Source organism: Armigeres subalbatus, chromosome 2 (assembly GCF_024139115.2).
Source record: "Armigeres subalbatus isolate Guangzhou_Male chromosome 2, GZ_Asu_2, whole genome shotgun sequence".
NCBI classification, from domain to species: Eukaryota; Metazoa; Arthropoda; class Insecta; order Diptera; family Culicidae; genus Armigeres; species Armigeres subalbatus.
In genome coordinates this window covers 215,347,307-215,355,616 of record NC_085140.1, presented here as the reverse complement: position 1 = coordinate 215,355,616, position 8,310 = coordinate 215,347,307, and the positions used below count along the sequence as shown (strand labels likewise).

General features: G+C 39.2%; 1 protein-coding gene across 2 annotated transcripts in view; it reads right to left on the bottom strand.

Moving 5' to 3' along the window:
- LOC134211630 (oxysterol-binding protein-related protein 9) overlaps nt 1-8,310 on the bottom strand; it is a 232,243-nt gene that overhangs the window by 208,788 nt on the left and 15,145 nt on the right. The gene's annotated exons all lie outside the window — the stretch shown is intronic.

Sequence of the window (8,310 nt, the reverse complement as noted above, 5' to 3'; positions counted from 1 at the left end):
ATATGATTTTTTTTTTTATGAAAAACCAACAATATTGTAAGAAAAGATTTCATTCTAAAATTGTGTTTTTTCATCTAAAATTATTACAGGGATCGTAATGTTCACTCATTCTCAAGAACGGAAATCTTAGTTTTAGTTTAGTCTTAGTTATCTTAGTTTTACTATCACTTGCATCAACACTAGACAGCTTCGCCATGTTTTTTTATCAGACGATCGGCAATGCAGACACGAGTATTTCGTAGCATGCTGTCAAACCAAACCAAATTTGCCGCTTGATCATTAATAGCCCAGGGCTGGTAGCGATGAATGGCGTTCAAAATAATGACTTTAGTGACCAACAATGACGAACAAAGTGAGCAACTAGTGACTTACAGTTGCAGGAAAAGTGACAAAATAATGGCAATTTATAACTTTTGCATTGTTACGGTGTAGTTCGTAGATTGGATACTAGTAATACTCATGTTTTCTTTCGATATCCTTACTGTGAATGCTATCAGAAATTTGATTTTGATTTTGTGGGGAGGATTGACAAACGATTTACAAAATCCACCAAAATGCAAATGTTACATTTATGCGTTCATAGGCAATGCAGCTTGAATTAAAATGGCAGAATGGTCTAAATAATTCCTAGGCAGAGAATTGTTTGGACTCACAAAGCATATAAATCTTTAACTTTAGGCCTTAAACTTTAAAAAATCAAAAATATGAAGAAATTTTTAAAATAAGATAATTCCGCTAACACAGGCGATGGCTTGAATAAAAACCTAACTTAATTCACCGAGTAGTGATACTGCCTTTCTCGCATTTAGCCAAGACACCAACCTTATATGGAACATAATATTGTTCGATGTACCATTTTCCTAATAACTTTTAAACGCAACGGTCGATTCTTATCAAATTCAATAGTGATCAACTAGGGTTTGCCCTCTGTCGAATGCAACTTGTTGCGAGAAAATCGGTTAAAGATTACTATATGAAAAGTTGTCTAATGTTTTTCTTAGCTTTTTGCACACACACACACATACACACGGACAGACAGACATGTGCTCAGTTCGTCGAGCTGAGTCGATTGGTATATAACACTATGGGTCTCCGAGACATATATAAAAAGTTCGTATTCGGAGTGAAATGATAGCCTTTCGGTACAACTTTGTTGTACGAGAAAGGCAAAAATTTAAATACAGTTTTTGAGATTTTGAACTTGACGTGGCTTGTCGAAGAAAATTGTTTACGCTCCAGTAAAATAGAACATGGGCTGCAAAATGGTGGGTTGACATCAAGGAAGGAGCGCCCAACAGAGCTCTGGTCCCCACAAGTCCCTATCTCACGCTTCCACGGGTCGTCCGATGACAAAAGACCGCCAGCTAAGGGTTGTGTCAAATATAGTAGATTAACAATATAGTCCACTTCGAGAATCCCCATATATTAGACAACGGACAGCACAATCATACCATCTTGCGTCACAAAAGGCAACTAACGTCTGGAACCGATAGCCAAGGGGTGTGATAATTGGAAAAATTACAATAGTTTAACAATTTTCAATAGTTTAAATTACATTTTTGAAAATTATATTTTCAAACTCAGATGTCAAAAAGGACCCATGTGATGATTTCTAGCACATCATTTAAAGCTATGTCCATTTAGAATCCGGAATAATAAAATCATCTGTATCTCGGTAACGGATTGACGTACAAAGAAGGTTAATACATCAAAACAAGGGTAATTTACTGTACTTTAAGGGAAAATTATTGATACAATTAATTTCTTCTTGTTTGTGAAGTGTAAATTCGCACCTTCTTCTTTATTCCTCTCATTAAAGGTTGCACACCTCCGGAGTCAACTTCCTTGGCACATTTGTTCCTCATTTTGGTCATCTGAGTCGCGTCTCGAGCTTTTTTTTCTCACTTTTTCCACTTTTCTTAAGCTTCCGCTGCATTACTGCCCAAAATATCTCGATGGGCCGGAGCTGTGGGGAGTTGCGTGGATTTATGTTTTTATCGATGAAATCTTCGTTATTATCGCTATACCACTGGATGACCTCCCGGCTGTAGTGGCAACTCGCCAAATCTGGCCAAAACTTCACGGGACCTGTATGAGCTTTATGGAAGGTCGACCGCGGTTTTTGAGACATTCCTCCTTGTACAACTTCGAGTCCATCGTCTTATTCGCCACAAACACTTAGGTCTTTGCCCCACAGTTACATATCCCATGCCAAAATCATCAGTTTTTTTTTGCAAGTTTGTCCAAAAATCAAACTTAAACCTCGCAGAACTTCTCCTCGTGCCATCACCGTGTAAAATTTTTGGCTAGGAAGCTGTCCGAAATCCATTTTGACGTAGGTTTCATCGACGATGAGCAGGATTATCAACGTGGGTGTGCAGACTTTTTTCTCTCCTGTCGGCATGCATCTGGAATAATTTTTGACACGCTGCCCGAAACTTCGTGAAATTTATACCACAGCAAGTGGGCGCCTAGGTAGACAAACCGCTGTAAAAGAATTCTTGCAGCGGTCACTTTCCGTGCCGCTGCAATACAATAAATGATTCCGGATTCTAAATGGACATGGCTTTAAACATGTCATACTGCATATTGCATCATACGTTTGGAAACCCCTCGACATATCTTTTCACTACACTGCTTGCCTTTTGTGACACCGCGGCGCCACTGTGTTGTCTTTCGAAATCAGCCAGAGTGGACTATATTGGTAATAGAGTATAGTTCAATCAAAGGTAAATGCCTATTTCCGGGGATTAAACCACCCGACTTGGACGTTAATTTACAATGTTATGGAAACTCATATGTGAATATGTACGTTATGTGGAAGATATTGATTTGAAAAATGTATTGGAGGTAACCACTTTCCCTTCGATGGGACTCGAACCCATGACCCTACAGTACGCTAGACTGGTGCTTTAACCAACTAAGCTACGAAGGACCTCCATCGGCCTTCGCAACCTAGCGGCTACTGAACGAGCTCGAGATTCCCAAATTGACGCTTGACGACCGACTGGCAAATGCTTACACAACCTCACTTGATCAGTACCGTTGCTGATGAAGAATGTGTATAGCCGCCAGACATTCTAAATACTCACGCTCCTCTAATGTGGACGTGTACAATACACATGTGGAAGTATTGGCTTGAGAAATGGATTGCGAGTGATTTGACTATGCGTCCAATTTGGGAATCTCGAGCTCGTTCAGTAGCCGCTAGGTTGCGAAGGCCGACGGAGGTCCTTCGTAGCTTAGTTGGTTAAAGCACCAGTCTAGCGTACTGTAGGGTCATGGGTTCTGAGTCCCATCGAAGGGAAAGTGGTTACCCAATACATTTTTCAAATCAATATCTTCCACATAACGTACATATTCACCTATGAGTTTCCATAACATCGTAAATTAACGTCCAAGCCGGGTGGTTTAATCCCCGGAAATAGGCAATTACCTTTGATTGAACTGAACTTGAGTAGCGTGCTCTTGCCTACGCAATGCGGTCGGGTCTGAGCATGACGACCGACTGGCAAATGCTTACACAACCTCACTTGATCAGTACCGTTGCTGATGAAGAATGTGTATAGCCGCCAGACATTCTAAATACTCACGCTCCTCTAATGTGGACGTGTACAATACACATGTGGAAGTATTGGCTTGAGAAATGGATTGCGAGTGATTTGACCATGCGTCCAATTTGGGAATCTCGAGCTCGTTCAGTAGCCGCTAGGTTGCGAAGGCCGATGGAGGTCCTTCGTAGCTTAGTTGGTTAAAGCACCAGTCTAGCGTACTGTAGGGTCATGGGTTCGAGTCCCATCGAAGGGAAAGTGGTTACCTCCAATACATTTTTCAAATCAATATCTTCCACATAACGTACATATTCACATATGAGTTTCCATAACATTGTAAATTAACGTCCAAGTCGGGTGGTTTAATCCCCGGAAATAGGCAATTACCTTTGATTGAACTGAACTTGAGTTGCGTGCTCTTGCCTACGCAATGCGGTCGGGTCTGAGCTTGACGACCGACTGGCAAATGCTTACACAACCTCACTTGATCAGTACCGTTGCTGATGAAGAATGTGTATAGCCGCCAGACATTCTAAATACTCACGCTCCTCTAATGTGGACGTGTACAATACACATGTGGAAGTATTGGCTTGAGAAATGGATTGCGAGTGATTTGACCATGCGTCCAATTTGGGAATCTCGAGCTCGTTCAGTAGCCGCTAGGTTGCGAAGGCCGGTGGAGGTCCTTCGTAGCTTAGTTGGTTAAAGCACCAGTCTAGCGTACTGTAGGGTCATGGGTTCGAGTCCCATCGAAGGGAAAGTGGTTACCTCCAATACATTTTTCAAATCAATATCTTCCACATAACGTACATATTCACATATGAGTTTCCATAACATTGTAAATTAACGTCCAAGTCGGGTGGTTTAATCCCGGAAATAGGCAATTACCTTTGATTGAACTGAACTTGAGTTGCGTGCTCTTGCCTACGCAATGCGGTCGGGTCTGAGCTTGACGACCGACTGGCAAATGCTTACACAACCTCACTTGATCAGTACCGTTGCTGATGAAGAATGTGTATAGCCGCCAGACATTCTAAATACTCACGCTCCTCTAATGTGGACGTGTACAATACACATGTGGAAGTATTGGCTTGAGAAATGGATTGCGAGTGATTTGACCATGCGTCCAATTTGGGAATCTCGAGCTCGTTCAGTAGCCGCTAGGTTGCGAAGGCCGATGGAGGTCCTTCGTAGCTTAGTTGGTTAAAGCACCAGTCTAGCGTACTGTAGGGTCATGGGTTCGAGTCCCATCGAAGGGAAAGTGGTTACCTCCAATACATTTTTCAAATCAATATCTTCCACATAACGTACATATTCACATATGAGTTTCCATAACATTGTAAAATAGAGTATATTTGGTTGTGTACTTAGCTGGTAGTGCAGCCTGGGCACTGTTGTCCTTCTGACATCAGCTAGAGTGAGAAGGTACACCTCGAGCGTCTGTTCACCAGGAGGTGCGGCTCAAACAGCGTCTGTCTGGTACCCAGCGGCTGATTAACGAAATGCTGTATCGCGTCAGCTATACCTAAAGTGGCAGCCCCATCATCGCGATGTAGCTTACTGAAGCCTCTCAAATACCACGAAAAATGGAGATAGAAGAAAAAGAGAACGTTTTTTTTTTTTTTTTTTTAACTAAATTTATTTGCTAATTATCTAATACATGCATTCATCTCTTAGACTAGGTGTTCCGTGTTTTCTTAACACTATCATCCTTATTTGCTATGTTACTTTTTAGTTATTATTAATACATTTCAATTGCCTCTGGCAGAATTTTTCCTCTGGTTGAATTGAACCATGTAGGAATTACAATCTTTTCAACTTAAACTAAACTTAACCTAATTTATACTAAGGGGGTATAAGGAGCTAATGGTTCCAATAGAAGATTGCAACGATTTTTGTCGAAAATTGAAAATGATTTTGTTAGATATTTGTTGCAATGTCTCAATATTAGAAATACTATGAAGTTCATTGGTACTAAACCACGGAGACAATTTCACGATCATTTTCAAAATTTAATTTTGAATCCTCTGAAGTGCCTTCTTTCTGGTATTGCAGCAACTAGTCCACATTGGCACATCATAAAACATGGCTGGTCTAAACATTTGTTTGTAAATCAAAAGTGATTTTCTGTTTATAAGTGGATTTAGACACTTAATATATTTGTTACATTTGGCTTGAATGCCTTCAATGTGACTTTTAAAAGTTAACTTTTGATCTAGCAGATGTCCTAAATATTTAGCTTCACTAGACCAATTAATTGGAACCCTATTCACAGTGCCAATATGTCTGCTAGAAGGTTTCAAATAAGAAGCTCTCGGCTGATGTGGGAAAATTATAAGCTGAGTTTTGGAAGCATTCGGGGAAATTTTCCATTTTGCAAGTAAGTGGAGAAAATATCCAAACTTTTTGCAATCTACTACGAATGACACGAAGGCTTCGCCCTTTGGCTGAGAGACCTGTGTCATCTGCAAACAAAGATTTTTGACACCCTGGTGGTAAATCAGGTATGTCAGAAGTAAAAATGTTATACAATATGGGCCCCAGTATGCTGCCTTGGGACACCAGCCCTTACAGGTAATCTATCAGATTTAGAATTCTGATAGTTTACCTGCAGTGAGCGATCTGATAAATAATTTTGGATCAGTTTAATGATGTACAGAGGAAAATTAAAATTCATCAATTTTACAATCAAACCTTCATGCCAAACACTGTCAAATGCTTTCTCTATATCAAGAAGAGCAATTCCAGTCGAATATCCTTCAGATTTGTTGAGCCGAATTAAATTCGTTACTCTTAATAACTGATGGGTGGTTGAATGCCCATGGCGAAAACCAAATTGTTCATCAGCAAAATAGAATTGTCATTAATATGAACCATCATTCTATTTAAAATAATCTTTTCAAACAGTTTGCTTATTGAAGAAAGCAAACTGATTAAGCGATAACTAGAAGCCTCAGCTGGATTTTTGTCCGGCTTTAAAATTGGAACAACTTTGGCGTTTTTCCATTTATCTGGGAAGTATGCCAATTGAAAACATTTGTTAAATAAATTAACCAAAAAGGATAAAGAGCTCTCAGGAAGTTTTTGATAAGTATGTAGAAAATACCATCATCACCTGGGGCTTTCATATTTTTAAATTTTCTAGTAATAGATCTCACTTCATCCAAGTTAGTTCCCAACGAAGGGTCAAAACATTATCTTGATTGATAATGTCTTCGAAACTCCGTGTAACCTGATCCTCAATTGGACTAGTGACCCCTGGACTAAAATTATGGGCACTCTCAAACTGCTGAGCAAGTTTTTGAGGCTTTTCGTCATTTGTTAATAAAATTTCATTTTCCACTTTAAGGGCTGGAATAGGCTTTAGAGGTTTTTTTTAAGAATTTTCGTTAATTTCGAACTGGGATTCAACTTAGAGACATTATTCTCAAAGTTGGGAATAGCGAAACGTTTTTTAATTTCATTTTTCTAATCTCGCCAAATAATTTTCAACGCGGGATCGCGAGTTCTGTGGTATTGTCTTCGCCTCACATTTTTAGGACGGATCAGTAGCTGAAGATCGTCGTCAATAATAATGGAGTTGAATTTAGTTTCACATTTAGGAATTGCAATGCCTCTGGCTTCGACAATTAAATTTGTCAAAGATACGAGAGCATTATCAATATCACTTTTGGTATCGAGAGGAATATCAACATCAAAATTCCTATCGACATACGTTTTATATAAATCCCAATCAGCTCTATGATAATTAAAAGTAGAGCTGATTGGATTATAAATGGCTTCTTGTGAGATTTAAAATGTCACAGGAAGATGATCGAGTCAAAGTCAGCATGAGTTACCAATTGGCCACACAGCTGACCTAAATCCGTTAAAACTAAATCAATTGTAGAAGGATTTCGACTGGAAGAAAAACAGGTTGGTCCATTGGGATATTGAATAGTATAATATCCTGCAGAACAATCTACAAATGAAATTTTTTACCATTGGAATTGCTTTGAGCATTATTCCATGAACGGTGTTTGGCATTGAAGTCACCAATTACGAAGAATTTTGATTTGTTGTGAGTCAGAATTTGAAGATCAGCTTTCAACAAATTCTTTTGCTGCCCATTGCATTGAAAAGGCAAGTAGGCTGCAATGAAGGAAAATTGTCCAAAATTTGTTTCAACAGAAACTCCCAAGGTTTCAAAAACTTTGGTTTCAAATGAAGAAAATAATTTATGTTTGATACGTCTATTAATGACAATGGCGACCCCACCACAGGCGCTGTCAAGACGATCATTTCTGTAGATAAAATAGTTTGGATCTCTTTTAATGGAGAGTCCTGGTTTTAAATACGTTTCAGTTATAATGGCAATATGCACATTATGAACTGAAAGGAAGTTGAATAATTCATCTTCCTTACCCTTTAGAGAGCGGGCATTCCAATTTAGAACTTTCACACAATTATTTAGATCCATTAAAACGGAGTCCGATAACAATTTTTTGTGTGTACTTTATACCAACCTGAACAGCTTCTGGTATGGTATTTGCTTTGAACATTGCATCAATCATGTGATGCAATTGTTCAGATAAAAAATCAAAATCGGAAGCAGTCATGCTACCTGAATCGGCAACATGACCGTTATTTTCCGTTGGGGCATGGGTATAAACCTCATTTTGAGAAGAGAAATTTTGTGTACCAGCAGCGATGTTTGCATACGTAGGTACATTCGAAAAATTGGAATTTACTGAAGTGCTTGCTACCCGTTGACGAGCGG